Source organism: Catharus ustulatus, chromosome 2 (genome assembly GCF_009819885.2).
Source record: "Catharus ustulatus isolate bCatUst1 chromosome 2, bCatUst1.pri.v2, whole genome shotgun sequence".
Taxonomy (NCBI): domain Eukaryota; kingdom Metazoa; phylum Chordata; class Aves; order Passeriformes; family Turdidae; genus Catharus; species Catharus ustulatus.
Window position 1 is genome coordinate 57,287,488 of NC_046222.1, and position 13,577 is coordinate 57,301,064.

The window sequence follows — 13,577 nt, forward strand, 5'->3', positions numbered from 1 at the left end:
GGAAATGAGACAGAGAAAGGCGTGGGGTGCAAAGGAGACAGCAGTGGGGTTATTCAGATCCATCCACCCACACATTACAGAAATGCTGCTCCAGCTGCACAGAACTCTGCAGTGGCTCCCTGAGAGCCACCCACTTTCACTCTTCGCCCCCATTGTGGCTGTGAACCTTGCTGTCTGATGAAGCATCTCTGCAACAAAAAATCCATCCAAAACCTAAAAAAAAAATACATAAGCAAACAAGAAATCAAAAAATTAGTCTAAGACAGAAACTGGACTCCCTAGTATCACATTGCTGGGGTGGGGATCTCTTCCTTGAGGCATTCACAAGGGATATGCTTTCCTCTCCAACAGGTACCAGAGCCACTGGAGAATAGGAAATATAATGAAGGGAAAGAGTGAGAACAGAGTAAAAAAGAGAAGAAGGAAACGGTGGGGGAAGATAAGAAAATCACAAAAGTCACCATGAGGAAAAAACTGCCAAAAGGGAACAGAAAAAAATATAAAGGAGGAAAATGAGCATGGAACAAGGAGAGAAATGTCCATTGTATGAAGAAAGAGGATGAGTATCAGAGCACCACAAATTGAAACTTTTGCAAAAAAAACCCCACAAAAATACCCCATAAAAGACACTGAAGGGCTGTTATTCCAGAGCTCCAAGGTACAATAGGCAACCTCCCCAGGGGTCCAGGGTAGGTGTGCATGGGTGTTCCCCTGAGGGCTCACCCAGGCCACATTCACGTCCCCACCACAATCTGCAGCGTGATTTAGTGGGCAAATGGAACCAGAGCTTCTGCCTTTGGTGCAGTCAGAAGTAATTTTCCTTTTCCAAAGTCGACACTGCAGTGAAGTTCACATGGCCAAGTGCTGGGAAGCTGGTCCTGCCCCTCTTTCTGCCATGCAAGAGCCCGTCAGCATTTCCTTCCCATTTAATCCTGGGGCATGGCTGCCATTGCCTTGCGGCACTCACAAGTCTGGAGTAAGCACCCCCAGGCTACAATTCCCTGTGGTGTTCCAGCAAAGTCAGGCAGTGCTGCAAGAAGAGGCAAGATGTGGAGTTGGCAAAGGAGTCTTTGCCCAGAGATGCTCATCAACCAGGGGGGCTCAGGGTCTGAGAGCTCTTGATGAAGTGTTGTATCAGGCAGCCAGCTGCTCCCTCCTTGACCCACCTGAATAAACGCCAAGGCACCCTCAACAATTCTTGCAAGCCATCTACCCAGAAAGACCCAGCTGAGATGGCCACTGAATGTGGAAACACAATTGAAGAAGAACTCAAGAGTCAAAATAAAATAGACAAGAAACTGAATTTTAAATAATTCCTTAGCATATATGGTTTGTTAAAAACTTGAGCCTTTCATATTTCTGTTGTACAACTGAATTTTTACATTACAGGAAATTGAGTGCAGAAAAGCAGGACTTCTTTTTTACTTCCCAGACCTGCCAGATATGTTTTCCTTTCAGCTGATATCTTCCTGTAATTTTTTTAAGTGAAATCTTTTCCATTTTTTCTACTTGCACACCTGATCTTCCTCTCTCTGTCAAATGTCTGTGGTGCAGTTACTTTGCAAACAAGCAGGAAGGACACTTTCCTCACAAGCCTAAAAAAGTATTACCCTCTCTACACATCAAACTTCGTGCAAAAACAGACTTCTAAAATGAAAAACAAGAAATGCGATTCTAGATGAGAGCTGCCTTCTCCGTTGTTCCTGAGCAAGCCTTTCCAGCCACTCGTGATGCCAGGAGGCGCCATTCAGACAAATAACTGCAACCCACATCTCTGTGGATTTTCCTCAGCCTCCATAAATAGACACTTTCTTTGCTGCTCCATCATGTGAATCTAATGAGTGGGGCTTTTCTGACATTGGAACTAATTCAGGAGTGCAAGCACAGGCACCAGTCTGACTGTGTCTAGACCCTTCCTCCCCAAGCCCCTGTTAGCAGATGGGTACCCAGGGCACGAAGACGATGTCCAGCCTCCTTCAGAGAAACAACCAAAATCCTGCCCAGCGTGTGTAACCCATTCAAAGTCAGTTCCCCAAACCAGCAGGACTCCAAGCCTCAGCCTGCTGAAAAGCACAGAAGAAAGGAAAGGACTTACCCTCTCCAGAGCCCCAAAGCTGTGCAGAAGGAGGCTACAGAGGCAGAAGCCCAAGGCTGCGAGATGACTTGGATTGTCACCAACAGTCTCCATGGTTTTTGTCCTGGAGACTGACCAATGGACACGAACTGTGTTTTACACCTCTTCTATTATGGTACATCACCCAGATCCCTCCAGGGCACCAACTTCAACCAGTGAGCTGGCAGCTGGAGGAGCTGGAGAAATAGCGAAGAAGGTGGTTTTCTGTCATCTTGTAGTGGTCTCTGTGAAGGGTGGCAAGGACAAGAAAAGGAGAAGACAAGAAAGAGTGAGGACAATGGCAAAGAAGCCCAAGCAATGCCATCATGTTCCTACCAAAATATGGTTGCTGAGCAGGGAGATTGTAAAACTCACCACTGAGTACACTGAATTTCTCTGCAGCAGACTGATTATCAAGGGTTGTAGTTTGAAGACAGTGATGACCAAATATTTTTGACTCACCAGAACAGCTCTTAATTTTATTTGATTTTCTGACAGGTCTTCAGGAATGTGTCTTTGTCCTCCTGCAGTTTTGCAGTATTACAGATTTGCATTATAACCTTTCAATTCTTGTTTCTCCAGGGACAAGACACTATTCTGTGGCCCAACATAGCCCAGAAGAAAGCCTCTGCAGAAGGAATCACACAAATCATTTTTATGCCCTCTTTGTCTTCAGCTTGATCCAGCTGCAGGTGAGAAAGGAGACTTGGTGGTTGCTGGTGGTGTGAAATCAGCAGCCAGAGTAGCTCAGTGGCCAGATGGGTGGTTTGCAAAACATCAGCTGGGGATCACTGGCACATCAGTTACACAACTCCTCATCCCACACACCACTGTTACACCATGGGTAGTACTCCTCCTTCACGATCAAGATTTTCTTGCAGTGGTCAGAAAGAAACATCTATTTGAGCAACATCTGTGAAGTCATGCAAACGGGTCTACAAAAACACCTACACCACTAGATCCTTTCTTTGATATTTTAATCCAATTCGTGTGCCAATGTCAGATGAAATCAGCGCATCTCTTCCTCAGCGGGGTTATGGCCTAGCTGACAGATTGCTGCGTGTGCAGAAGCGTCTGAGCCAGCCAACGAGATCTGCAGCTGAGCATGGAAGGGGTAAGTGCCATGGAGGTAAATGCAAGGTCAAGAAAATGGCTAGAGACAGAGTGCAAAGTGCTAAGCAGAGCAGTGACAGGCATCCAGAAGGGATTTTTCACAAGCATGCTGGCACGCTGAGCTGCACAGCTTGCTCTGCTCTGTAGGTTTCAAGCAAAAGCAGACTGTGACAAATATTTTGAGAGTGCTTCACAGGAATTGAAGCTGCGAGATGTTGAATCTGCACTGGCAGAGCCAAGCAAAAAGTGGCGAGTGAACTTTTTCCTACACAGATTGCACCACGGAATAAGTTCCCTGATTTGCAGAGACTTTTTACACTTCTTGTCATAGGCAGCCCTGCTGTGAGAAAGTTTCTGGAAACCTCTTCTGCAACACTGTGGTGGCATATCTTGTTCGAATCAAATGGGGTGAAAAATGGGTCCAAAATTTTGAATATGATTTTTTATTGTTGACCCACAGGAGCTGTTGAATGCTCACATTGGACATTGTCTTGCAGCAGACGAGGAGAGCAGCCTGGCAGCTGCTACGCTCAGCACGGTAGCGCTGCCGTGTTGTTCCCTTGTGGATGATTCACAAGGGCTTGGTGGGGGAAGCAGGCAATTCGTGACAGGAATTTCTTCTAATCCAGTGTATTTAGCTAGAAACCAAAAGAGCAGCCCAGGCCATTGGAAACAATTCAGATGTATGATTTTCCTTTTGAGAAGACAACAGCTTTTGCTAGCCGTATCACTGTGGGCACAGCAAGAACGTGGGAGAAAAGCCCTGTTTCTCAGTATAGTGCATGTGGCTTGCACAAAACCTTTGCTCGGCTAAGTTGGGGGGAAAATGGAGTTAATTAACTTTTTATGGCATTAAAATGGGCCTCTGCTGCCTTCTAACAATACCTCCAGGCAAAGGGGAAAGTACCTGCAATCTTCCCAGTCATAAGGTGGAAGAGCGGCTTTCAAGTCCTTTTTCTGCTGTCCAAGGCTTCTGGGGAGATGGGCATTTAAGAAGCTGTGTGTGGCTTTATTTAGCAGTGGGTAAGACTCACCTGCCGTGACTCAAGCATCTAAAACTTACGGTTTTAGTCCTTGCCAATCACCTTTAACTCCATTTGTAGTTGAGGAAGAAAAACAGGCAGAGAAACTTCACTTATCCAAAACCCGGCCTGAGAGACATGAGAGCTGAGAGCTCTGTTTTGACTTCACAGAATCATGGAGTGGTCTGGGTTGGTCAGGACATTTGATGTCATCTAATTCCAACCCCCCTGCTGTGGGTGGGGATACCTTCCACTAGATCAGCTTGCTCTAAACCTCATCCAGCTTGGTCTTGAACTCTTCCAGGGATGAGGCATTCACAGCTTCTCTGGACAACCTCTTTCAGTGCCTCACCACCTTCACAGTAAAAAATTTCTTCCTAATGTCCAATCCGAATCTACCCCCTTTCATTTTAAAGCCATTACCTCTTCTCCTACCACTCCATGTCCTTGTTGAATGTCCCTTTCCAGCTCTCCTGTAGCCCCCCTCAGATACTGGAAGGTGCTCTAAAGTCTCTCAGGAGTCTTCTCTTCTCCAGGCTGAACAGCCCCAACTCTCTCAGCCTGTCTTCTTAGGAGAGGTACTCCTGCTCTAATCACCTTCACGGCCCTCCTCTGGACTCCCTCCAACCATGTCCTACTTGTGCTGAGGACCCCAGAGCTGGATGCAGCACTTCAGGTAGGGTCTCCTGAGAGTGAAGTAGAGGGGCAGAATCACCTCCCTTGACCATCAGTAAAAGACTAAAAATAATATTTTATTGTTACTATTGTTACTCAGTACTATCAAACACACAAATTTGCATTTAGTTGTGAGTTTACAGGATCTTTAAGATCCCTCCCAATCCAAACCATTCTATGATTCTGTGATTTAAGACCATCTTTGTGCTTCACTTTGATAAAAGTTACATAAATTAGTAATCTGTTAGTGTTCAATCTCTGCCACTGAATTTACTTTAAAATGCCATACCAGTGTTGAAGTCCTAATAGCAACTTAAAAATGAATATGTTGACCTGAAAATGGGCTGGGAAAGGGAGAGAAGATTAACCTGCATGGATTACAGTCAGAATTACCGATGGCCTTTTGAACACCAGAAGATTCTTGTTTGGAAGAACTGCAGATGGAGTCAGCTGGTATTGGCACTACAGGGAGTAGGTTCCCCCCTCTCAGATTCCTCCCTTCACCTACTAACCTGTTATTTTAACAAAGATTTGTTTTCATCAGCCACTCTTCTGCAGGGCTCACCTTACCTACCAGCAGAGAGTGCTGATTTCATATCAGAAGTGGAGGCAGGGCAAGGGGTAGAGACAGAACCTTGTGGCAGGAGCCAGGGATTCCAGGGTGTTGAAGCACCTTGGGAAATGTGAGAGGACTTTTTTTCTTTTTATGAAGGTAGGTAGAACTGCTTTAAGGCAATGTGTGCAGAAAGGGGATACAAACTGAGAGTCCAGGGAGACACGAGCAAGAAGCACCAAGGGAGAACTTAAAGAAAGCAGCATGAAAGTCTGTCAAAGGCATGGAAAGATGCACACACTATCAGTGTCTCACTCTCCAAAGATCTGTTCCACTTAAAAGAAACAAAACCTTTTCAGGAGAGTCTTCAGACCAGGCCTTCTAGTAAGTACTTACTGAGAAACAGAGCATGTACAACCTGCACAGTAAGAAAGAGAAATATTACAGAGAAGCAATCTGTGAGAGGAGAACTGTCTCCTGTCCCAGGACACAGCAATTTCCAGTGCCACAAACATCACCTTGGCTAAGAATGGGACTCTTCACCATTAGAAGAGAGACACTGATTCAGAAAGCAATGATGCACTGAGAGGCAGCATGAGAGGTGTTTAAGAACAGACCTACATTTGCTGAACGTAGCATCTCGTGGTCAGCTGAGATTTAAAGGATTGTTCCAGCAGTGAGTTATTTGGTTGAAAAGCAGAACACAGCCTTGAACATGCAAACCATGGAAATGGTGACAGGAGCAGAGGAGCAGTGCTAGGGTCACATGCCAGGTTTCTCCCAGGGAAGGGATATGCTGCACAAGGGCTCATGAAGGTGAGGACAAACCTGAAGGCTTTCAGGCAGCCATTCAGGTAGCCTGGGATGACAGCCAGGGATTAATATTCCTCTGCAACTTAATAAGTGCCAGCTGAGGGTAAAAATGGAGGAATACTTCCAAAAACTATGAATAAAAATGAAACAGAAGAGGCTCTGTGATACCCCATGAGCTGTAACTCTGGCACATACAGACCCTTATACATTTGAGGGGATGGACTGTAGGTTCCAGAAACATTAAGCGCATTAAGTGCTTGTGAAAGCAGTCCTGGGTGCTTTCAGGGAGTGTTAAATCCAAGCAGATCTACTAGGGGGACATCCCAAGGACCAATAGGAGGAAGATGAACAACCTCCATGGCCAGCTGACCCTCTTGCCCTGTTAAAATCTTCTGGCTTGAATTAGCTGCAGCTCATACTGGCCTTTCAGCCCTGGTACCATGAGAAAGCATCCAAATATAGGACAGAAATACAGGGGGATTTTTCTCCCCTCACTGCTTTCTTCCTTCTCAAATGTTTGCTTAGCTATTTTTCCACAGAAGGCACAACAACCTGTCCAGATCATCATTGCCTCCTTTACCAGCGCCACCTGCAAGGAGTGATTTCAGGTGACTTTTGGCCAGAGCCAGAGGGGTGGTCTTGGAATGCCTGGAGCCATTGGCTGTGTGGAGGAGCAGGAGCAGAACCCACACACAGCACTGGCCCACAGCAGAGCAATCCTCCCACACAGGGACTCAGGATAAAGCCAAAGCCACTCTTCATTAAAGCACACCTCCCTAATTCCTGTCACAAAGGAGCAATTGCATCATGAAGTGCCGCTTTGCTTTGCAGCAACACCCTTTGGGGAGATATGGTGCACTGGATCTGGGTCACCTCCCCTAGCCTGTGAGGTACATCCCTGCTATGCTGGGATACAGGAACATCCTAAAGCAACTGTTGGCACCTCTTCAGGGTCTCTTTCAGCAGCTGCAAATCCCACCCGAGCTGATGGTGCTCTCAGTGCTGCAGACACAGTGTGGGTGCCCTTTATTGCAGCACAGGAGATGGAGGAGATGATTTCAAAAGGGCATTTAGCAGCAGAGCAGCCTGGGGCAGCAGCTCCTGTGGTGCACAGCTTTTCTTACAATGGGCACCATCCTCACCATCACCTCTGCCACATGGGGAGACCACACAAAGCTGTCAGGCTGCTGGGATGTTCACGGGCGAGATAATCTCCGCTCCAAACAGGAAAGAGGCACATACAGTGGGTGTAGGAGGGGGAGGATTCCAGAACACAACAAACAGGTATTCACCACTCAGCAATGACACCACTGCTCTCCACATCTTCTGCCTCCCACCCAGAGCGGGCAGGAGACATTCACATCTGTCCCCAGGGGGCACGGACAGGGGGTGATGGCTCATCTGGGACTTCATGTTCTCTCTTTTGGGGGTTGTGATGAGGGGAAAACACTGGGACATTGTAAGAGGCTTCTCTTGTGCAGGCCAAGTTCACACCAGTGCAGTGGGCATGGAAGATGTCCTATTCTGGCTTTGAAGTGCTCAGCTTCTCCCCACCAACTACACCAGACTTTCTGGGCTACCAAGGAGACAGATTAAAGATTGCATTTTAGGGGCCTTCCTCAGATGCTATCAGCATCACTTTTCAGCAGCATACTCGGGGACATCCACCACCCTCTGCTCCCAGGCAGTGCTGGTGGCAGTGGGCATGTCTTGTCACCCCCCCTGCAGTCCCAGGAGAGCCTTCTCCACCCTCTAGCTGGCAAACATCCTCTGGGATGTAATTCATTGTTTTCTCCCAAAAAAGAGAGCAAATGACCTCTGGAAATGATGCATTTGAGTACCACAGAGTTATGGCCCTTATCACCAGCATGAAGCAAACACAGAGTTGAGGAATAAGTAAAATATTGTGGACCAGAAAAAGGAATTATCCTTTGTGTGTATTTTCAGAGGAGGTTATTGAAACACTGAACAAACATAGTCCAAGAGACTTCTTAAACTTCAAAATATTTCTGTAATATATGTAAAAAAATTAAGCTGGAGGTCCCTGTTCACATTTGAGGTGGGAAAGTGTGGCTTCTTGACGTGTGTAGCAACCATAGCCCCAGCAGTTAAACACAGGAAGAAGAATACCACAGACATTTTTCTTGAGAAAAATTAACTAGTCTCTATTTTACCTGAGTAAGGGTGTGGCTAATCTAGAGGGGCTAAAATCTTTTCAGGGTGTAACAATCTGCAGTGTTCCTTCTTTCTCTGGGATAAATGTCTTCAGTCCTCCCGTGAAAATATCACCCAGGATGGAAAAGCCATTTACCAGGACATTGGTTGAAGGGAAAACCTTGCAACGTGCTGGGTGAGAGGGAGGATGAGAGGCAGGCACATGGTTGGGCTGGCACTGGGAACTGCAGTGCCATTTGCATGCAATTTCACATCCATTAACGCAGCTTCGGGAGAGATTCCAGAGCTTTAATCACTCCGATTGATTGTGATTAGTAATGATTCGTTGCGGTGATTTCCAGTGTATTTCCTTATAATCCAGTTTAAGTATGAATCTGCCTTGCTACTTTCTGGGTAATTCAGATAGCCTGTAAGAATTGCTCCTGTGGGAGTAAAAGCCTGGATATTGTAACATCCATTTCCATCATAAGATGCTTTTTAAATAAATCAAAACAATTGTTTTCACTCAGGTCTCTGCACTGAACTGGCAAATATATCTTGCCCAGCTGCTGCAAACTCTGAACCCATTTTTTAGAAAGCCTACTGTGACAATAAAATTGATACATAAGCTTTAAAGGAATGAGTGTCGACCAGCTTGTCATACCACAACATTCATAACACCTTCAGGGAGCAGAAGAAACAGTTAAAAGGAAAGTTAGCTGACTCATTTCGTGAGTAGCTGGTGTTACTCGTAGCAGCTTGGAAGTTAACAGATAAAAATGTTATCACAGCCAGCAGCAATATAGCCCTAACGACAACAGACAGACTGAGGTATGAAATAAGTCCAATTAACTGTCTTAAACATGGGTGCATCTTGGATTTGGCATTAATATTCCAGCAGTATGCTGGAGAGGGATTGACTGCTGTAGTATGCTTTAGAAGAAAAGTCTTGCATTTCCGCATCTTCTGCTGGAGAATAATTTTATTTAAAGACATATGGAGCCTTTAAAGTGCTGCTCCTCTCAGGTAACTAGGCCAAATTTTTTATTCAGTCACCCCAGCATAACCCCAGTTTACAGTAACTCCATTGACTTCATCAGTACAATTAAGCACTGCAACAATTTACTTAGTCATGCTGTGGGACTCTCCATGACTGGAAACCATTAAGTCACAAATTTTTGGTTTGATTATTTGTTTTTTATTCTGAAGGAAGGAAAAAAAAAAGGTCAAGTTGAAATTAATAAGCCACCCAGTTTGCACTGTATCTGTATCAGATTAGAGGGTTATGTTGCCTCCCTTGGAGTTCGTGATTCATGAATCACAGGTCTTGCTCACCTGGGAGATTCAGGAGCTCCAGGGTGGCATGGGATGGCACAGATAGCCTTACTCCCCTGCAAGCATCTTGGTGCAACACAGCTATCTCTGTGTTGGACCATTTTGATGGGGAGGGACACACATTCATCCCAGAGACAAACCCTTGTCAGGGACCTTTGGACTGACCTAGCCCTGGATGTCCCGGATTCAAATCTTTATCTCTATTCCTGTGAAAAGCCAGAGCACGCACCCTGACAGTCACAGCTCGTTTGTCACGACCAAAATCCCAGCATGCAAGTGTCTTCCTGTAAGTGCCTCAGCAATTAATCACCTGCGTCACCTGGATTATCAGAGACCACGAGTTATTTGTTGATTTGTTGGTTTTGGCTTCTGTGCAGTAAAATCATGTGTCTGTGGAGGTGAGCAGGTCTGGTGAATGGTTCAGAAAAGGGCAATGTCTTTCCATAGCCCAATTAAAAATCAGGGACTGCTGCTCAAAAGGCTGTCTGAGGGGAGCCACAGAAAGTACTCAGATTAGTAGCTGCTCTGTCTGACCTAATTATAAGAGTCAAAGTGAGGAGAGGTGCGTTAAGAGCTACATTTAATTTTTTATTGCATTTACTTGACAGCCACTACAGTCGTTTACTCCTGGGCAGGTTCATGCTACCAGGGCAGAGGAGTGTGTTCATCCCACATCACAGTTATACCAGACCACAGCAAAGTAAGGAGATTGCACTCCAAATAGGGCAGGTTTTGAGCCCACAGCCCGAGGTGAACGCTTGTGGAAGGCCCCAAGCCCCTCAACTTCTTCTTTTTAACTATAGAGACAGCAAAAGAAGTAGGGGAAACTTACCACAAGATTATAATTTCTTTCCATTTTATGCCTGTTTCTGCATCCTTCCACAGTGGTAACAACTCCTCCCAGCTTGCATACACGATGCTGACAACCTCAGGCCACGGACAGGACATGGGTGTGGTGCTCTTTCAGTGCCCCTGACCATTCCCACATACTGCAGAGGCAAGCCATGGCCATAACCCTGGAGCTGCTGCCACAGGTGACCCTCTCCAGGACAGCATGTCCTGTTTGGTGCCCAGACCCATCCTGTCTGGAAGGAAAGGCTGATTTTCATTCTCCAAAAGACTCTCACCCAGACCAGGCATCACACAAAACCAGGCAGGGGCTGCATTCCCTCTGCCAGGTTCTCCCTTGCCCAGCTGCCTGCCTCCCTCTGCCCACCACCCTAGTACACACCCCTGGTGCTTTTTGCCAAGAAATTGTTTCAATGTTTGGGGTTTTGTTTGCCAAGCATTAACATAGGCTCACCTCCGTATTTCTGTGCTGCTCCACCCTTTCTTGTCTTTTCAAATCCATGCTCAACTTTCATTTGTGAGAGGTGTGTAGGAGCACTCACCAAAGTGAGAATGGCAAAATCATGACAAAAATTAAACAAACAAAAAATAAACCCACAACAATTTAACTCCTTTTTACCAGTTAAAACTATCTTCTTTCCTGAGCAATGGCTTGAGTGACCTTCTCTGTCTGGGAAGAACTGGGACAAGTAAAAAAAGTAATAATTAAATGTTATAAATAACATCCAGCAACACCCCTGACACAACCACAGGTGGGACAGATTTTTCTCTGGGTCGCCTTCCCAGTTTGCCCTGTACTGTTACTCTATGAGTCAGGAAAAGCTTTCTCTACAAGCAGGGGTGCCACACTGCAGACTGCCCACCCAGTGAGCCCATTTCAGGTTTCTGCAGACTCCAGTGAGGCCACTGAGAGTGGTCTCCATGCCCCAAGCCTCTCCTTTCTCCCTTTCACATTGGCTTTTCTCCTTCTCCTTTCAGCTACAATGCAGTGGAAAGTAAAGACAGCTTTTCATTCCCATCATGTCCAGGAAAGGAGGGATTAAGGCTTCTCCTTCCCCATTTCCACCTGGTCAGAGGCGGGAGAAGATCTGATTTACTGATCTCGGTGTTTTTTTCATGGCTGGGTGAGAGTGAAAACTGCAGCACTCACCCCTCAGCTCTGGATGATGGCCAGAGATGATGCTGCTGGGTCTCAAGGCACTGGGTATCCTGGAGAAGAGCAAGGATATGCCCCTTAGCTTCCCTGACCACGTAATAGCTCCAGCTTTGGCCTCCTTGGCCTCGCCCAAGTCTGCTCCTGTTACCAACACAGTGCTTTGGCAACTGAAGGAGATGCGGGGATGGCTCCAGGAGGGATGAAGGATTCCCCCCATTGCACTACAGTATGGTGGAAATACTTCCATGGTGGTGATTAAACAGGTGAAACCTGTCTGCTTCCTACTCTGGATTCTGATTAAACACCCATTATGGGGTGTGCTGCAGGAAAAGAGACAAAGAACAAGTTATTGCCAATGTCTAAGGAGAACTGGGAATGAGCCTTGCATAGCCTCATTCAAACTCCAAATAATACTACTGCCAAGACAGAAACCTAAATTTCTCCTAAAATTTTGGGAAAAGTGGGGCAGAAGGAGCTGCAGGATCTTCAGCCCTGGGCCTATGGGAGTGCAGCTGGGCATGCCATGGCTCAGGGATGAAGGGGCTATGGGCCAAGCATCAGTGAACAAAGGCCACTTCCCTGGCTATCTGATGCCAAACTGAAACAAGCCCCCTCAAAAGCACATAGCCTGCTCCCTCCTCGCTTATCCAACATTTTTCCCTGATGAACATGACCCACCGTACAACATAGCACAGGCCAAGGCTTTGGAAAGCCAGCCATTCCCAGCCCCTTGGTTCACAGAGGAAAAATGTCAGAGTTGGGTGTTTGAGCCACAGTTTTGGTCAGTCCTATTATCATCACGTTGCAGAAAAACTGCCTGGGGTGTCGGTTAGGTTCACACCAAACCCACAGATTTCACGGTACACACGTACCCAGGGACTCTGCAGCCTGGGAGAAGGCAAATCCCCTCCAACATCTCTCCTTGGCAGATGCACGGCCACAAAGTCGTCTCTAGTCGGGATCTGCCTGCAGGGGGGCCCCAGCCTGGCTTTCCCAACAAGGGTACTGGGCTAGTCTTACATGGGAATCAGTGCTGGAATCAGCAACATTGACAGCACAGCTCCTGTGGCAGCCAGCACGCAGGGTCAGGCCTCTGTGGCTTCTGTGAGGGAGGGATAACCAGCAGCACTGTGCTCTGGGCAAGCAGAAGAGGTACAGCAGGAGCCTAGAGGAACTTGTTTCACCAAATTATTTTAAAAATTATTAGGCAGGGAAAGGCGCTTTAGCTTTTCACATTTGCAGATGCCCTCCAGATTAGAATCCTTTCTCTGTGAAGGGGCAGAATAGAAGCTGGGAAACTTAACAGCGGCTTTTAAAGCACCTGCAGAAGGCCTTTACCAAGGAGCAGGAGATGTTCCAGGTCTGGAAGAGAGGGAAGAGGACAGCTGGCCACTGCAGGGCACTGGGCAGTCCCTCTTCTCCCTGCCATACCCCAGCAGGACCCGTGGCAGCCCCACCAGCCACGGGGGTGCCTTGAGTGGCTTTAGGCAGCCTCCATCCCTCTCTGTGAGTCCCACAGCTTGCAGTGACACAAGAACCAGTTTGAATGCAGCCCTGAATTCACACAAGCAACCTTTCACGTGCCTGGCAGCTGCTCCTGATTTTGAAGCAATCGGAAACTCGGATTTACACCCTCATGACACCGGCACAATCCGTGTCTGGATATTGCTGCTCAGTATCGCTGCCAATCTGTTAGAGCACTGCCACACTGAGGCCTGGGTATCTTGTGACTGTCCTAAAACAACCTTTCTGAAAAAATAGCAATATTAAGTTGCTTTCAGGAGAGAGATGGGG